This window comes from Schistocerca americana, chromosome 1 (genome assembly GCF_021461395.2).
Source record: "Schistocerca americana isolate TAMUIC-IGC-003095 chromosome 1, iqSchAmer2.1, whole genome shotgun sequence".
In the NCBI taxonomy this organism is placed as follows: Eukaryota; Metazoa; Arthropoda; class Insecta; order Orthoptera; family Acrididae; genus Schistocerca; species Schistocerca americana.
Window position 1 is genome coordinate 980,730,372 of NC_060119.1, and position 20,509 is coordinate 980,750,880.

Sequence of the window (20,509 nt, forward strand, 5' to 3'; positions counted from 1 at the left end):
AAATGAGGAGCATCCAATGACAATATTTCAATATCTTTGAAACAACAGAAGTTAATATTTCACAGCAAATAAACATTTTCACAATGAACTTCTCAATTATTTAAACACTTTCAACAAGCAATATCCCTGAAAGCCACTCACCTGTATCTGTTTTATTTATTAACTTACTGCATCTTTAATATCTTTTTTATTATGCAAATGTTTGTCAGAACAGTATATTATCCACAGTTACACAGCAAATGAATACAGCAAGAATACATCACATATTTGACATATATGTATAGTTATTTCATGATCATATTACTTTTGCCAGTAACTTACTTAAATGTTGATTGCATGTGCTGTTAAAAAAAACTGTGCTAATTTTAAAGTGGTCAATCATACTTGTTAGTGGACAACACCATTGAAAAGACAACCAAAAGACCCTTCTGTCAAGAGGGAATAAAAATTTTTTAATAATATTTGCTGACAATCCATTGTCATTAACGCGAGTGCCCTTGCGCATGAATACTAGCTTATTTGTGAACAAACTTTTCTGTGCTATTATTGTGAAGGGCCTGAGTGTGAATAACTATAACATTTCTTTACTTAAATATTGTTGTAACAGTTTAGTCCAGGAAGTTGTAGAGTCAAATCAAATGCCTGAAGAATGATGTACTTTTGATGGGGACAGCTGTCAGCCAGTAGAAACGCAGACAGCAGCCAAACATTACGGGAGTCAAGTGGAGGTTGGAACTTTTCAAGTGAAAAGATCAAGAGAGCGATGCTTGGGCACTTTTACGCAAGTTTTAACTTTTATATCTCTACCACGTGGCACAGATAAAAGCAACCCATGTAAGTGTGAAAGAAATGCAGTGAAATTATAGAAATTAGGATCTGAAATGGACTTGCCATTTATTTCACAAAAAGTGAAAAATACACGTTGAAAGTGTCCGATACATCATGCGTAAAGTTCGGATATTGATGGCGGCAATTTCACAGTGTAGCACATCCAGTATTGTGATGGATTTGTTTCACAGACCTTGCTCTTCAAGTGCCCCGCAGGAAAAATGTTGGATCTGGTGAATGTGGTAGCCATAAATGTTTGATCACAGTTCATTCCTCAGTGAAGACATCATGGACTTGTTCCTGGGATACTTAGACATTTGTCATGTTGCCCCATCTTGCTAGAAAAAGCAGTATTGTCTTTCATATTTGGTGAGTTTAGCACAAAATGTATCAAAAATATCCAAACATGCAACCATGTTCATCAGGGTAGTGTCAAACATCGGTCCAATGATGTATATTCCCGTTACACAACATCAAATGCCAATTTTTTCATTGTGGAGTAGTTGCCAACACACAATGTTGGGGTTCTCCATCAGCCAGTAACTCATGGTCTTTGAATTAACATGACCGGAAAAACCATCAATGTTATTCAAAAGCCATGTGCAGTACCTACATGTTTCTGTCATCCTCCAGTAAATCTGCAAACTAACACAATATGGCTTCAAATTACAACTTTTTCAATATCTGCTACCAACTATACTATTTACAAGCACCTGTTGGGCTTCTTTGGCTTCTGGATAATTCTTTAGCAAATGTCTGCAATAACTTCTGGTGTGTGAGTGCAAGGAATCCTTTGTTATCTTACATTTTGCACAGGGTAGCTGCAACAATTTTTATACACAGACTGTATTGCTCTTTCTGCTCATAGCCCTCTATCCAGATTCTTGACCCTGAAAATTTCACGAAGTTTCTTTAACTTAATCTCTTTTCACATATGCTTCAACAATTTCAATACTTCCTTCTATTGAGAAAGTCAATTTTGCATACCACAAAGAGAAATGTCTAACTTCTCTGAGGAACAATGTTGAAATGTTGACAGAAGAATGCTAACAATCTATTATTGCATAAAACTATCCACTGTTGTAGCTGTTTATTTCGTCAAAATATTGCATTTGTATTCAAAGGGGAGGCGGACTATATTTAACTGCACCACCCTGTGTTTTATTAACTTTCTTAACTTAATTAGGTTATTTAACTATAGGATCACAGCTACAGGTTATTATTTGCAGCAAATTAGCCGTGGGGCATGAAAGACATGTGGCTCGACCCTATGACTGCGTCGAACTATTCATTTTAAACGGAGCCGTGCATAGCCCAAGTACCTAAAGTACGAGTAGCCACAGGTCAAGACACAGATGGTCTGCTTGTATGGAATGCTGTTGAGAAGAGCAACATAAACCTGTCAGGTACTATGGAAAGAGTGGTATGTCTTTCAAGCCATAACTGCTTTGATATTGAGTACCACAGAATACAGTTTAGTAGAAGAGGAATGATCATAACTAAAGCAGACAACCACAGAAGTTTTACACAAAGCACAGGTGCAAGAAAGGTAGGGGAAGAAACATAAGAGTACATGAATTGATTGATGAAAGGAGGAACTATGAAAATGTTCAGGTTAAGGCAGGAATAAATGCAAATTTTAGAGAAACAAAGGTGAAATGGCTTCTGGAAAAAGTGAAGAAATCAAAAAAGAAAGGGCAATTAGGACTTACTCAGCATATAAAGGCAAAATAATCTGTCTAATTAAAGGTAAAGGTTGCAGCATTAAGAGTGCAAAGGAATTCTCAAATTAAATGCAGAGGAGAGAGTGGATAAATGGAAATAGTACATTGCAGGCCTCTTTAACGGAGAGAACTTGGGACATTATACACAGATGTAGAAATGGGAGTTGATACAGAAGACTAAAGGGAAGGTGGAATCAGTTTAACAGAGCTTTGCAAGACTGATGTAATCAAGCCTCAGACATATTCTGAATTCTCTGATGATGGTACCTGTAATTCAATTTTATAAATAAAAAATTACATATAAAATTGTAACCACCTATTTCATGCATAACTATATCTTTGGTGTTAAAAACAAATTATTAAGTTTTAACATAAAAAATAAATTTTAATTATCAAGTTTCACTAAATATTTATTAACTTTTACAGTACCAGGTGGGGGGGGGGGGGGGGGGGTTACTATGTTCCCAGTCTTAGACACATCTGTGGCTGAAAACATACCTTCACTCTCTTACTGATATATAAGTATTAGACACTTTAGAAGAATCTACATATTCTGAAATTGAATTTGCTGATAGTGATGGAGTTGTGAGTAAACTGGAGAGGAAATGCTTTGTGTGCACGGATGTTGAGAGTGATGATGTACAAACAGACTCTGAAGATAAACTCTGGGCATCTGCAGCAGATAATGACACATGGTGACATCAGTGAGACGTATTTTACAACCACTGGAAAAGTATGGTCCACCACCTCAATAAGGTTTGTTTATACTACAACTATTAGTAGAACTGGATTCTCTGAGCTTACTAAAATAGTAAGATTTCATAAAAGAGAGAAGCGAAATGAGTGCAGGGAAAATGACAAGTTCTCTGCAATACGAGAAGTGTTTCATAAAATGAATGAATTACTGCCAAGATATTTTTCAGCTGGGAGGCACACTGTTATTTGTGCAATGTTGTCATTGTTGAACGGTAGGTGTCCCTACGAGGTCCTCATGAAGGAAAAATCTGGATTATATTCCAGTAAGTTAGCTACCAGTGATTCTAGTGCTTGTAATATGCCAGTCAGAATTGTTTCTTACATGCCTTCTGTTGCTGTCGACTTAACATATGACACTGCAACTGGTTCATCTACTGACACTATGAAGAAAGCAGTCATAAATTTATATTATATTGAGACAAAATGTGCCACTGACACAATAGACTTAATAGCGAGGAAATTCTCAACTAAAAGGACTACAAGAAGGTGGCTGCTACCTATTTTCTGTACTCTTGCAGACCTAATGGCATTAAATGGTTATACATTGTTTCTGCTCAACTTTCCTGCCTGGAACAAGACAAAATCTAATGAGCATCAGCTTTTTCTTCAATAACCAGGATTACAGCTCACAAAACCATACAATGACCAAAGGGCTATGAATATTACAGAACTCCAGAAGTGTGGGAGTCCAGCCATGAGAGGCATTCTTAGACAGAATATCAAGCAGAAGTTTGCTGCGAAGGAAGCTGGAGGAGGAAGGGAAAGATGTCATTTGTGTTGTGAAAGCTAGTCAAAAGCAATGAAGTACAATAAAGTGAACAAAACATCAACGATCTGCAACAAATATAAAAGCACATGCAGTAAATACAGCATGTTCCAAGTGTGAAGATATTTCTGAAAAAAGTGATGACTAAGTGTCCCAGAAACTATGCAATGTAAACTGCTATGTAATAACTGTAATTTTTTTGAATTATAATGAAGTATTCTTCAATAACTCTGTAATGTCTTACTACCAATATAAAGAGATGCTGCTCAAGAAAATAAGACTAAACTTAAAATGTGTTTTTGTAGAGAGTGCTAAAGAAATTTAGTTTCTGTACCTTTATTTTTTAAATACAGGGAGCGAAAGGCTATTTACAATTTGTACAGAAACCAGAGTCGAGGGGCATGAAAGGGAAGCAGTGGTTGGGAAAGGAGTGAGACAGGGTTGTAGCCTCTCCCCGATGTTATTCAATCTGTATATTGAGCAAGCAGTAAAGGAAACAAAAGAAAAATTCGGGTTGGTATTAAAATTCATGGAGAAGAAATAAAAACTTTGAGGTTCGCCAGTGACATTGTAATTCTGTCAGAGACAGCAAAGGACTTGGAAGAACAGTTGAACGGAATGGACAGTGTCTTGAAAGGAGGATATAAGATGAACATCAACAAAAGCAAAACGAGGATTATGGAATGTAGTCAAATTAAATCGGGTGATGCTGAGGGAATTAGATTAGGAAATGAGACACTTAAAGTAGTAAAGGAGTTTTGCTATTTAGGGAGTAAAATAACTGATGATGGTCGAAGTAGAGAGGATATGAAATGTAGACTGGCAATGGCAAGGAAATCGTTTCTGAAGAAGAGAAATTTGTTAACATCGAGTATAGATTTAAGTGTCAGGAAGTCGTTTCTGAAAGTATTTGTATGGAGTGTAGCCATGTATGTAAGTGAAACATGGACGATAAATAGTTTGGACAAGAAGAGAATAGAAGCTTTTGAAATGTGGTGCTACAGAAGAATGCAGAAGATAAGGTGGGTAGATCACGTAACTAATGAGGAGGTATTGAATAGGATTTGGGGAGAAGAGAAGTTTGTGGCACAACTTGACTAGAAGAAGGGATCGGTTGGTAGGACATGTTTTGAGGCACCAAGGGATTACCAATTTAGTATTGGAGGGCAGCGTGGATGGTAAAAATCGTAGAGGGAGACCAAGAGATGAATACACTAAGCAGATTCAGAAGGATGTGGGTTGCAGTAGGTACTGGGAGATGAAGAAGCTTGCACAGGATAGAGTAGCATGGAGAGCTGCATCAAACCAGTCTCAGGACTGAAGACCACCACACACACACACCTTTATTAAACATCAGTAGCTCTTTATGCAATATTTTGCTAATTATGTCAATAACAATTACAAAAATTTGAATAATAATTTTTTTGTGGTGGGCACATTATAAAAAAATATGTTGGTACTGTAAGGGTTATTGTCTTTGACAGTGATGTATACCTCTTTGTTTCAGATGTTATCTTTGTCCTTTTGTGTAGGCTTTCTGACAAGTGTGGAATAATGGAAAAAAATAGTGTTTGTGATGTGGCACAAAGCAGACATTGTAGTAGGAACTGAAAGCTCAAAGAAGCAAATGCACGTTATATTCTGACAGTTTGAAGGGTTAAAATATAAATATTCAAAATGCAGACATTTATTTATTTCATAATCAGTAATTCATTGGACTTTCAGTATCCTAGCGTCGGTGAATATTCTTTGTACAAACCGGAGATGCAGACATCGTACTTCTATAAGACAAAAATAAACTTAAGTAAGAAGTTAAATTTTAATGAAGTGGTGGTGGTGGTGGTTAGTGTTTAACGTCCCGTCGACGACGAGGTCATTAGAGACGGAGCGCAAGCTCGGGTTAGGGAAGGATTGGGAAGGAAATCGGCCGTGCCCTTTCAAAGGAACCATCCCGGCATTTGCCTGAAACGATTTAGGGAAATCACGGAAAACCTAAATCAGGATGGCCGGAGACGGGATTGAACCGTTGTCTTCCCGAATGCGAGTCCAGTGTGCTTTTTAATGAAGTGACTATACCCTTCAATGTATTACCATTCAGAAGAATGGCAAGCACCCATTCTATAGACAAGACATGGTTTTGTTTTGGGACACAAATACAACTAGGGTCATATGAGCCCAAGCCAGCACCATAAAACGCGAAAGACAATAAGAGTTAAAAACAACTTACACGTTAAGCCCAATCGATGGAAGACTGCTAAAAACTGGGACTTGGAGAAAGATCCATAAAATACGCCACAGAGCAAAGGAGGTCCCAAATCACAAATTAAATGACCTTTGCCATATTGCTACAAGTGTTAAAAAGTAAAATGCGGTTGACAATCCACGCATTGTTCACTAAAATGGCCCATAACTCAAGACGACAAACATAAATGAGACCATAAGTGGTTTAAAAAAGGGCATTCTGTCAGGGAATGGCAAACCATTAAAGGTTGAGGACAATGAGCATAAAGCAGCGGGGGCTCAAAAGACAGTGCCCAATACGCAACCTTGCTAAAATGATCTCCTCAGAATGAGAGGTGGTCGTCCAAGCCACTAGGAGAGGCTTAATTTCCTAGAGCTTGTTCCCGTGAAGGGAGAACCAGTGGTGATGCCGAAGTGACACCATCTGCTGACAGACGGCAACAGAGAGATCACTGGAGGGAGTGGAAGAACTAGCAGGCTGAGGTACGAGGACTGTAGGCTTGGCAGCAGCATCAGCGGTCTTGTTTCCTGTCGGACCGATGTGACCAGAAACTCACATAAACATCACAGTGGCTCCATCAAGAGTGAGCAAGTGACAGCTTTCCCCTGGACCCATTACACTAAGGGATGGATGGTGTACAGCACACAGAGGCTTTGTAGAACACTGAGAGAGTCAGAGCAGACGACACAATTGAAAAGCCTGTGTCCCCAGAGGCACTGCGTGGCCTGATACGGGGGGAAAGGCTCTGCTGTATATACTGAGTATTGTTCTGGAAGCTGATACCGAAAATCGTCAGTGCCAATGATGGAGGTACACCCAACACCACAGTCAGTCGAGAGCCTTCAGTGTACACAAAGGTACTATTGCGAAGTTCCATGCAAAGGTCATGAAACTTTCGGCGACAGAATGGGGCTGGAGCGTGTCCTTAAGAAGCAAATGGAGGCCAAGGTGAACACGGGCCACCTCATGAAGCCAAGGTTGTGAAGAGTTCACACCACTGGGAAAATGGAAGATAGTGTAAAATTAAAGCTGCCAGAGCAAGAGCCAAAAGCAAACTCCAGGAGGCAACAGACAAGAGTGATGTACCCCGTACTGGCAATCAAAGGAGTCATCGAAGGAAAAGGTATACGATGTGTGGCTAGGCAAGGCAGACAAAGGGCATGTGTATCTGCTGAGGAGAAAGTCATGGCGCTATGACAGCAGTAGTTCAGCAGCTTCTGCATACAAACTCTCAACTGTGCTAGTGTAAAAGGCGCCAGTGGCCAAACGGATGCCAAGATGGTAGATAGTATTGAGACAGCATAAGAGGGTCAGCTGTGCAGATGCGGAAATGAAATACCCATAGTCTAGTTTCGAACAGACAAGGGACCAATACAAATGGAGAAGGTAGTTTGATGTGCTCCCCACGAAGTACTACTGAGGACACATAGGACATTGAGGGACCGCGTACAGCAGGTTGCCTGGTAAGACACCTGAGAGGACCAAGAAAGTTTTCTATTGAGCATGAGCCCCAGCAGTTTCGTAGTTTCAATGAACGGAAGAGCAACAGGCCCAAGATGTAAAGACTAGAATAAACCTAATATGCCCCCAGAAATTCATAACAAACAGTTTTGTCAGAGGAAAAACGAAAACCAATATCAATGCTCCAAGAGTAAACACGATTGAGACATTGCTGAAGACGCCGCTCAATGACACAGGTCCATGGAGAATTGCAATACATGACAAAATTGTCAACGAAAAGGGAGCCAGAGATGCCCGGCGGAAGACAGGCCATTATAGAGTTTATGGCAATAGCAATGGGGACAACACTCAGGATGGAACCCTGAGGCACACTGTTTTCCTGGCTAAAGGCGTCTGACAAGGCAGAACCCACACGTGCCTTGAAAACTCAGTCTTTTATAAAAATTCCTGAAGGAAATGGTAGGCGCCCACAAAAGTCCCACATGTAGAGAGAACGAAGGATAATAGTCCTCCAGCCGGTGTTGTAGGCTTTCTCCAATACCCAGTCTGGGATTTCTGCAGAAAACCATTCATGATATGGGTGGACAATGTGACGAGATGGTCAACTGCAGTACGACTTGCTTGAAATTTGCACTATGCAGTGGTTAGTAAATTGCGAGACTCGAGCCATCAAACCCGCTGGGCATGAATCATACGTTCCATCACCTTGTAAACACAGCTGGTGAGAGAAATGGGGAGGTAGCTAGAAAGAAGGTGTTTGTCCTTATCAGGCTTACGTATGGGTATGGCAGTGGCTTCACGCCAGCGGTGCATCTCCCCAGATGCGGTTTTACATATGACACAGAAAGTGCTTGCCCACAAGAGAAAGATGCTGCAATATTTGAATGTGAACATTGTCTGGCTCTGAGGCAGAGGATTGGGATGAAGTGAGAACATGTTCTAGTTCCCTCATAGTAAAGGCGGCATTGTAGAACTCACGAGTCTGAGATGAGAAGGGTATCGTGCAAGCCTCCTCCACTTGTTTCCGATGGAGGAAGGCAGGGTGACAGCAGGAGCAGCTTCAAATCTTCGCAAAAAGTAGTCCAAGGTGTTGGAGATTGCAGTAGGGTCCATTATGACATCATGGTCAGGTCGGAAATTGGGGAATGGACCTAGGTCCCAGAGAGCTGTTGGAGGCTGGCCCACAACAGAAGAGGGAGTGGAACTAGTAAACGAATTCCAGCTAGCTTTTTTGTTATTCCGAACAACGCGACAACACTGCGCACGCAACTGTTTATAACAAATGCCGTTTGCCACTGCAGGACAATGGTTAAGAATGCAGAGAGGACCTCTCCGCGTGCGAACTGTGTCACGGCATGCCTCAGTTCACCAAGGGACCGGGACATGGGGCGGTAAAGGAGAAGTGCGAGGAATGGGACTGCCGCAGCGGTATGAATAACGTTTGTAAGGTAGTCAACCTGGGCATCACAACTGGGAATGTTGTTCGGCGAAGGTCGCCACAGAAGAGTAAAGTCCATTCAGTCTCAGAAAGCTGCTATTGGGGGTAGGAGTCAGCAAAGGGATAGCACATGGGAAATGGTCGCTCGTGTACACGTCAAAGAGAGCAGACAGCTAGAGACAATGGGCAAACTGGGCAGTGCAGAAGGAGAGGTCCAAATGGGAATAGGTGTGCTTAGAGTCTGAAGGGAACGTGGGGGCTCCCATGCTACGGCAGATGAGGTTAAGTTGATCAAGATCAGCCAAGAGGGCACCTCTCGGGCAGGTTCTTGGAGAACTGCAAAGAAGAATGCTGTCCTCAGGGGCAAGGGCAAAGCAGGTCGGAAAAAAAAAAAAACATGAGAGGTCAAAGTAGTCGTGAGGACATGATTTTGTTTCCTGGAGGCAGAAGACAAGTGGGCACTACAATTCAAAGAGCACCTGTAATTCCTCCTTGTTGGATCTAAGGCTGCAAACATTCCATTGAAGGAGAGTCGTGATGAGGAAAGGGGAGGAGCGAAAAAATGCAGCTGCAGAGTGCCAGCCTTCGAAGACTCACTGTTACTGGGCATTCAGAGGTTGGAGGATCCTGCTCCATGAGATCTACAGAGGCATCAGCATCTTCCTCCTGTCTCTCAGCACAGTACAGGGCAGAAAAACGGTTTGCGGTGCACACAGACAAGGAGATCAGCCAGGCAAGGGTATCACATGGCAACACTATCAAAGAGGATCTCTGAGCAAAGCATTTGCATTTGTTTGATATCTTGAAGCCTTTCTGATTGGCATATGATGATTCAGATGTTTGTTGGCTGGAAGGACGTAAAAAGTCTTCGTGGGAGTATGCCTTCTGCCCTTTCTGGTCTGCCAGTTCTGTAGCAGGTGACTCCACTCCGTGAGATGAAAGTTTGATGGCTTGATGCAGAGCTGGAGGAGGTTGGGACACTCCATGATAATAGGTGATTTTACAGTTGCGCTGCTGAATCTCATATCACATGTCTACATGGTAATGTTCTTTGTGGAGAGGGATATAGCAAGAATAGCACTGTGTGTGTCAGATGGTAGAACACAGTGTTTCCAAGTAGCCAAAAACTTGCAGGCGACCGGGTAAGGCACTTTTTACTTCACCTGAATCTCCTGGATGGCCTGCTCATTGAAATATGAGGATCTTGTGGGTAGCGGCATGGTCGCCACTGCAATTGATACAGTGGACAGGAGAAGGCAGACAATCACCCTTGTGAGCATCCCTACCCCAGGTTACAAACTTGGCCAGGTGTCAACAGGACATCAGAGTGTGGTTGTAACAATAACACTGGTAGCAGCACATCGGGTTCGGAATGTACGGTCAGACTTTGACAACTTCATAGCCTGCTTTGATCTTTGACAGAAGCACCACTCTATCAAAAATGAGGAAAAAAGTTCGAGTAGGCACTAAGGATGCATCTACCTTTTTCATCACCCAATGGATTGCAGAAACACGCTGATAACAGACGTGCATTTGGATTTCTGCCTCAGGCAGACCATCAAGCAGCCTAATGTAAATAACACCATGGGAAGAGTTCCGCATTCGATGGCCCTCGACATGAACAGGATAGCCGTGGAGGTAGCAAAGCTGCAAGCAGTTGTGTTGCTTGAAAATCAGAAGTTGGCTCCAAAAGCAAAGTACCATTGCATAAACGAGAGCTGGATTTCTCAGGGCTGGCAATTGCATCGGCACCTTTTTCAATAATAAATGGATTAACCGTAGCAACGGCCTGACCATATTCAGTAGGTGAAACCATGAGGAACCAAGGTGCAGCAAGGAGGATCTTCGAATCATTAGCCTCATTCTGTTTATGCTTAGTAGATGTAGACTGAGAAGAAGACGATTGTCTCATTGTGAGAAAATCTCCCACAATTGCCAGCGTCTCCGATTCACACCTCCCAAACTCCTGACAGAGGAACCAATTGGCAATTTGGGAAGGTAACAGCATGAAGATTATAATAATCTGGAATGAAATGTATAAAACCTCACACACTTAGTAAGTGACAATGTCCTGTAATGAATAAACTCCTACACCTCAGAGTTTAGCTGGTGTTTTGGAAGTTTCAGTATCAACCCAGTCCGTCAACAAACAGTTTCTGAAACGTCAACTCACCAGAACCTGAATCTGTAATTAGGTATTGATTATCATACATGAGCCAACACGCAGGCCATCAATACGTGCATGCTGAACTGGAACAATGAACGAGTGGTTATGTAATCCACCTTATAAAATTATTGCATAGAATTCTCAATCTTTCATTTTGATGTAAATACCTTTGTTAAAACTAGTGATGTGATTTCCTCATCAGTCAAGAAAAATTTGGCAGATCCTTGGGGGTCAATCTGTATGAAGTGATCTAACGAAGGTTGCTTGACCATTCTTAAATATTTTGATTTTTTATATGTACTTACCCTCTAATTGAGAAGTTCAAAATTATTTTTTAAAAAATTTACCTTGCGCCATTACTGAATGGCAGCCATTTGTATTTGTAGGCACATGACGGTTTTTCAATTTGGAAGCATTAGCGTTAATTTGAATCTCTATATGCTGGGTTAAGTTATAACATTGCAACTGACATGACTGTTTATTAACCAAAACACACAAAATTCAAAAATTAGTAAAAATTACCTGCAAAGATTGGTACTGAAAATTTAGGTACTCTAAAACAGACTCAAAAATAAGTGCCAAGAAGTGATTTATCAGAGTGTACTTTTCCCTCTAATCAGACATCAGACTAATAGCTTTATATAGAGTAAGAACATTGACGAATGTTAAGTTAATTTTTTATAGATTTTTAAACTTCGAAAATTATTTTTTGTAAAGCTTGAGACTAGTTGTCTCTGTTGTTGTTGGGGTCTTCAGTCCTGAGACTGGTTTGATGCAGCCCTCCATGCTCCCCTATCCTGTGCAAGCTGCTTCATCTCCCAGTTCTTACTGCAACTCACATCCTTCTGAATCTACTTAGTGTATTCATCTCTTGGTCTCCCTCTACGATTTTTACCCTCCACGCTGCCCTCCAATGCTAAATTTGTGATCCCTTGATGCCTCAGAACTTGTCCTACTAACCAGTCCCTCCTTTTTGTCAAGTTGTGCCATATACTCCTCTTCTCCCCAACTCTATTCAATACTTCATCATTAGTTATGTGATCTACCCACCTAATCTTCAGCATTTTTCTGTAGCACCACATTTCGAAAGCTTCTATTCTCTTCTTGTCCAAACTAGTTATCGTCCATGTTTCACTTCCATACATGGCTACACTCCATACAAATACTTTCAGAAACGACTTCCTGACACTCAAATCTATACTCGATGTTAACAAATTTCTCTTCTTCAGAAACGCTTTCCTTGCCATTGCCAGTCTACATTTTATATCTTCCCTACTTCGACCATCATCAGTTATTTTGCTCCCCAAATAGCAAAACTCCTTTACTACTTTCAGTGTCTCATTTCCTAATCTAATTCCCTCAGCATCACCCGACTTAATTCAACTACATTCCATCATCCTCATTTTGCTTTTGTTGATGTTCACCTTATATCCTCCTTTCAAGACACTGTCCATTCCGTTCAACTGCTCTTCCAAGTCCTTTGCTGTATCTGACAGAATTACAATGTCATCGGCGAACCTCAGAGTTTTTATTTCTTATCCATGGATTTTAATACCTACTCCGAATTTTTCTTTTGTTTCCTTTACTGCTTGCTCAATATACAGATTGAATAACATCAGGGAGAGGCTACAACCCTGTCTCACTCCCTTCCCAACCACTGCTTCCCTTTCATGCCCCTCGACTCTTATAACTGCCATCTGCTTTCTGGTACAATTTGTAAATAGCCTTTCGCTCCCTGTATTTTACCCCTGCCACCTTTAGAATTTGAAAGAGAATACTCCAGTCAACATTGTCAAAAGCTTTCTCTAAGTCTACAAATGCTAGAAACGTAGGTTTGGCTTTCCTTAATCTTTCTTCTAAGATAAGTCATAAGGTCAGTATTGCCTCACATGTTCCAACATTTCTACGGAATCCAAACTGATCTTCCCCGAGGTCAGCTTCTACCAGTTTTTCCATTCGTCTGTAAAGAATTCGCATTAGTATTTTGCAGCTGTGACTTATTAAACCGATAGTTCGGTAATTTTCACATCTGTCAATACCTGCTTTCTTTGGGATTGGAATTATTATATTCTTCTTGAAGTCTGAGGGTATTTCGCCTGTCTCATACATCTTGCTCACCAGATGGTAGACTTTTGTCAGGACTGGCTCTTCCAAGGCCATCAGTAGTTCTAATGGGATGTTGTCTACTCCCGGGGCCTTGTTTCGACTCAGGTCTTTCAGTGCTATGTCAAACTCTTCACGCAGTATCGTATCTCCCATTTCATCTTCATCTACATCCTCTTCCATTTCCATAATATTGTCCTCAAGTACATCACCCTTGTATATACCCTCTATATACTCCTTCCACCTTTCTGCTTTACCTTCTTTCCTTAGAACTGGGTTTGCATCTGAACTCGTGATATTCATACAAGTGGTTCTCTTTTCTCCAAAGGTCTCTTTTAATTTTCCTGTAGGCAGTATCTATCTTACCTCTAGTGGGATAAGCCCCTACATCCTTACATTTGTCCTCTAGCCATCCCTGCTTAGCCATTTTGCACTTCCTGTCGATCTCATTTTTGAGATGTCTGTATTCCTTTTTGCCTGCTTCATTTACTGCATTTTTATATTTTCTCCTTTCATCAATTACGTTCAATGTTTCTTCTGTTACCCAAGGAGTTCTACTAGCCCTCGTCTTTTTACCTACTTGATCCTCTGCTGCCTTCACTACTTCATCCCTCAGAGCTACCCATTCTTCTTCTACTGTACTTCTTTCCCCCATTCCTGTCAATTGTTCCCTTATGCTCTCCCTGAAACTCTGTACAACCTCTGGTTCTTTCAGTTTATCCAGGTCCCATCTCCTTAAATTCCCACCTTTTTGCAGTTTCTTCAGTTTTAATCTACAGTTCATAACCAATAGATTGTGGTCAGAGTCCACATCTGCCCCTGGAAATGTCTTACAATTTAAAACCTGGTTCATAATCTCTGTCTTACCATTATAAAATCTATCTGATATCTTCTAGTATCTCCAGGATTCTTCCATGTATACAACCAAGTGTTAGCTATGATTAAGTTATGCTCTGTGCAAAACTCTACCAGGCGGCTTCCTCTTTCATTTCTTAGCCCCAATCCATATTCACCTACTATATTTCCTTCTCTCCCTTTTCCTACTCTCGAATTCCAGTCACCCATGGGCCATGACTATCAAATTTTCGTCTCCCTTCACTACCTGAATAATTTCTTTTATCTCATCATACATTTCTTCAATTTCTCCATCATCTGCAGAGCTAGTTGGCATATAAACTTGTATTACTGTAGTAGGCGTGGGCTTCGTGTCTATCTTGGCCACAATAGTGCGTTCACTATGCTGTTTGTAGTAGCTTACCCGCACTCTTATTTTTTTATTCATTATTAAACCTAGTCCCGCATTACCCCTATTTGATTTTGTGTTTATAACCCTGTACTCACCTGACCAAAAGTCTTGTTCCTCCTGCCACCGAACTTCACTAATTCCCACTATATCTAACTTTAACCTACCCATTTCCCTTTTTAAATTTTCTAATCTACCTGCCCGGTTAAGGGTTCTGACATTCCACGCTCTGATTCGTAGGACGCCAGTTTTCTTTTTCCTGATAACGACGTCCTCTTGAGTAGTCCCCACCCAGAGATCCGAATGGGGGACTATTTTACCTCCGGAATATTTTACCCAAGAGTACACCATCATCATTTATCCATACAGTAAAGCTGCATGCCCTCGGGAAAAATTACGGCCGTAGTTTCCCCTTGCTTTCAGCCATTCGCAGTACCAGCACAGCAAGGCCGTTTTGGTTAATGTTGCAAGGCCAGGTCAGTCAATCATCCACACTGTTGCCCCTGCAACTACTGAAACAGGAACCACACATTTGTCTGGCCTCTCAACAGATGCCCCTCCGTTGTGGTTGCACCTACGTACGGCCATCTGTATCGCTGAGGCATGCAAGCCTCCCCACCAACGGCAAGGTCCATGGTTCATGGGGAAGAGTTGTCTCTAGTGGGTCTAAATAGAAAATGTAGGTTTTTGCACACTTCGTACCCTATATGATAGCAAAGTAATTTAAAAATTTCAATGTTGATATTTGACTGAACAAAGATACACATTTTTGAAAATGAGGAAATAATTCACTTTATGCTTAAATTGATCTTATTTTTGTTGCCTATTTAAATGGTTTGTTGTTTCATTGTAAGGAAATTTAGTTGTAACCTACATAGTTATAAATCTATATTTAGTTAGTATTTTTTTTAATCATAAAATATTAAACAATAGGAGCCTTTGCTTTAGTTCTCTGTTAAAAAAATTGTCCATTTACAAGTAGATTTATTCTCAATTAAATAGCACATTATTACAAGTTTAAAATGATAAAAGTAAAATAATAAACAAGTGAAATACCTCCGTTCTTGAGAAAGCCATGTCTTATGGAAGAGTTCAGTCCTCAAGACAAGTGTGTACAGGAGCTCGGTGGGCAGAGAAACAAGTCTGCACAGGAGACCAGTAGAGAGTGACAAGTCTGTACGTGGACTGTGTACCCCCATTACATTTGCTGGTTGTAGCATTGTTGTAGTCAGTCTGTTCAGAACCTCTGCTGAGTGGATTTACACACTTCCTTGCGAGTAGAACATTTTTGTCTTGAAAATGAATTTCAATTAACTAAAATAAGATTTAATAATAAATAAATTTGAAAGACTAATTGGAATTCAATAAAATGAATGAACAGCGCTCTATTGGACAGACTGTGAAGTGTGTCACAAAACAGTTTACGGTTGTTCCAAAAAGCTTTACTGTTAATGACTTATGAAGATAAACTTTGTTTAAATTACAAGTAACTTCTGTAGTATCAGTTTGTCTCATGAGAAAAACAAATATTCAAGTACAACCACATTTTTGGGAAAAACGCCCTAATCCACTCGAAAGTGCATAAAAAGCAAATTATTAAAGGTTTGACGCAAATAAAACTTGAACATTTGTCCTTGTTAAGTGCGAGTAAAACAGATTTCCGAGTGAAAATGTGATTCCTGGAAATTCCCTGTGCCCAGATTGTTATTCAAAAACATTGTGAATCCAGAACCAGGATCTTGTAACCATGTTAAAGACATTTATATTCCTAACAAGGAAGGTGTTAGCAAACTGGATTTTGCTTGTTCTAATTTACAGGTATCCCCCTCTTCAAAAATAAAATTGAGTAGCAGAAAAAGAAAAGCAGCTACTGAAAGCAAGGTGCAAAGAATTTCGGGCAAAATTAGGAAAGACTTTGAATTGTGATTTAATAATACTGATACCATCAGTATTTCTAAAAACAACAAAACCTACCTTTAGCATGACCCAACACTGAACATTGTAGCTTAATCAAGAAATTAAAAAGTGTTCAATGGCACCTAGAGAAAAAGTTTGAATTTTAAGTTTACTTCCAGACTCATGGCCAAGAGGGAAAAAAATGGTTCATGAGCTCTTATGTTTCTGATTGTTTGGTTGGACTAACCTGAAAATTAGTAAAAGAGCAAGGTACTCTACCAGTTTCAGGAAAGAAGAAAGGAGCAGGTATCGGGGAAGAAACAAATGAAAAGACCCAGCAATTTTTTAAAAGATAATGAAAACAGTGGAATGTGCCCAAGTAGCAAAGACAGCAAAAGAGTTGTCATAAATGGAGTTAAATTAACAAAGCACAAACAGCTAGTACTGCCCATTTAAACGAACTTTATGTAGCTTTCAAAAGTGCCCCTCCTGAATGCAAAATAAAGCCAAAATTGTGACCTTCACCGTAAGTGGTGTATTTTGACTGGCTCCTCAGGAACACATTCCATATATGTGTCTGTAACATCAAAATGTCAAATTGATGATTTTAGGTGCAAAACTCAATGATAACTACAAAGAGTTACTTGATTTACTGGTCTGTGACACTAACAATTATGATTGCATGATGAGCTTGTGAGAAATGCCCTGCCAAAGAAACTGCTCTTTAATTGTTTAACACTTACAGTGCTGAGTGTAGTTTCTAGTTGCCATCACCTTCGGACTGGGTAAAATCAGTGTTTTCTGTAATTTCTTGTTACTGTACAGCTCACTGTTATTGGGATTCCTAAACATTTTTATGTTTATTGAACTTTTTACACTAAGTACTCAAATTTTGGAGGCAATAATTTTAAATCTGAAGCCATCAATGAAATTTCAAGTCAGTGATATTTATAGCCGGAAAAAAATTGAAAAAGAATTACAGTACTGTTATACACAATGACACTAGTTATCCTCTAAAAAATATTTACAAAATATTTGAAATAAAGAAAAACAACAATGAGCATAAGTTCAGTATACAATTTAACGTTCCTAATGGACAACAGTGTGATAAACTTTGAAGCAGGGGGAGATAAACAACCTGACATTACATTCAGTGCACTCATATGAGATGGCTTCTTCCAGCCTTCCCTGTTGAACATTTCTCCTTTTCGCTACACATTTTTTTTTCCTTCCCCTCTGGAATGCTGACATGAGTCGTGCTAATTTTGATGATCTGTCTGGAAAGCTCTGTCAAAACCCCAGCAGACACCACCAATCCTGCACATACTTCTCGAATAAACTGAGAGTTGGCAAGCTTTTTCATTTTGAATATGTTATGCAGTACGCAGGAATTTGATACTGCCATTATTATGCAACGTACAGCTAGTTTCCTCCACCAATTCACAGTCTTGTGATCCAGAGCCCTATACGATAGTCGTCTGTCAATTAGGTCCACCCCAGCTTTGTTTTTACTATAGTCAGCAACTGCTGCAGGTTTCAGTTTCTCCATTGCTCTTTCTGTTCTGACACTCTGCATTGTAGCTGCGTGTCTTGTGCTGATCGTCCTGACATCTCTTTTACCTTTCCAGTGCAAGGTGAGCACATTCACTTTGCAATAGAAGACCTGTTCTTTTTCTCAGCTTTGCATCTTTTAGCAGTTTTGGAAGCCCTTTCCTGTTTTTCATTGATGTCCCAACAAGACCAGTATAATCGTCAGCTAATTGTACACTTGCGTAGAAACGATCAACATACAAATCGTGCCCTTTACCCTGAAGCTTATTGGTCAAACGCTTTAAGACACTAGAAGCACTGTTGTCTGTCTTACCTTTTTCATGGTATACCTCAAAATTCCAGATATATCCTGTTCTGGATTCAGCCAAAACGTACAGCTTCATGCCATATTTGTTTGGCTTATTGACCTTATAAACCTTGACACCTACTCTTCCTCTGTAGGGACAAATTCTTTCATTGACTTAGTATTTCCTCTGGATAATAAATATTTTGGAATTTCCCTCTCAATGAATTGAGGAGAGGTCCAACTGTACAAAGTGCATCAAAGCCTAGTTTTTTTTTTTTTTTTTTTGCATTGTATAGTCTTTGAGGACAAACATAAATAAAATGTTTGTAAATCTCTCGTGATAAAACACTGAGACAAAAATTACAGCTGACAACAGGATCAGTACTCCAGTGGCTCTTCACGTTTGGCCTCACTTCTTGCCATAAGCAGCAAAATAGCAAGGATTTTTTTTACATAACTGCAATTGTCACTGAGTATTCGTAGATGTAGAAGGCGAAACATGATCCGATTCATTTCCTGAAGTACCTGCAGGAGCATAATTAATTATTTAGAATTCACTGGGAAGCTATAAAAACCATTTGCAGCGACTAAATCTGAAACAAATCTTGAGTTACCACTAAGTGTTAACAAATCACTGGTTTCCAGAGTATAGATGCGCGCGCGCGCGCGCACGCCACACACACACACACACACACACACACACACACACACACACACACACACACACACAGAAGAAACTAGTAGGTATACGTAAAGAAACAACTAAAAAATCCAGCAGTTTTAAGACAAACAGATCTGCTTTGTTGGTGCTGCAAATTTTAGCAATTTTGATCAAGAGAAACTTGTGTGACTCTTCAAGCTTTCCCAGCGAATGTGTTGTAAATAGTCTTCACGAGTTTGTCACCGGATCACGCACAAATTCCACTATATTTCCTCGAAGCAACTGTCCAACATCTTCAGGTGGTTCAACCTTGCTCATGGCTAGGTAGACTGAGGTATCTGCACACCAACGCCCCATTTTCAGAACACGCGCAAAGAATGCGCAGCCACAGAAATCGCACATGCGCTGTGATTAGCCGAATTCAAAATCCCTCTGGTGACTGTCGCCAGGGAAGTTCTGTCTCCTGTGGTGGCCAATTATTTTATGGAGGGATTTGACGAAAAAGCACTACAGTCAGCCACTCTCAAACACACTTGTTTACTGCGGTATGTGGATGATACATTTGTGGTGTGGCCACATGGACTTGATACTCTATGTTTCTTCAGCATCTGAATTCGCTCCGTCTAAATATAAACTTCACAAAGGAAGTGGAAAAAGATGGTACTTCGCCTTTTCCTGTTGTCTTGGTATGAAGGAAAGCAGATGGAACATTGGGACACAGCGTCTATCGCAAGCCAACGTATACACGTGAATATCTGCAGGCCACAAGCTGCCACCATCCTGCACAATGCGGTAGTGCATTACATACTTTAGTTCATAGAGCGCATGTGGTATCTGATCCTGAGAGTCTGTTGAGTGAAATACAACATTTGAAGACAGTGTTCCGACAAAACGGTTATTCTGAGACACAGACACTTAATGCATTCAGGCCCAGGCAAGTTCAATCTATGGAGCAGAATGAACATACGAAGACACCCACCACTTTGGTATTTTTGCCATAATTTTGGTGCCATGTCGTCAAGAATCTGAAGAATCCTCAGGAGATACGGAATTAAGTGTGTTTTTCAATCATCTGCAAAACTAAGAAACCTGTTGGGTTCGGTTAAGGATGACCTTGGACCGAGGAAATTTGTGTACAAGATTCCTTATCAGTGTGGGGCAGCATATATAGGCCAGACAAGCTGCACAATACAAGAACGCTGCAATGAACATCAGTGTCATACACACCTTCGTCAACCCGAATGCGCGATTTCCGTGGCTACGCATTCTTCGCGGGTATGTTCTAAAAACAGAGTGTCGGTGTGCGGATACCGTCAGTCGTACCTAACCACGAGCAAGGTTGAACCACCTGAAGATATCTGACAGTTCCTCTGAAGAAATATTGTGG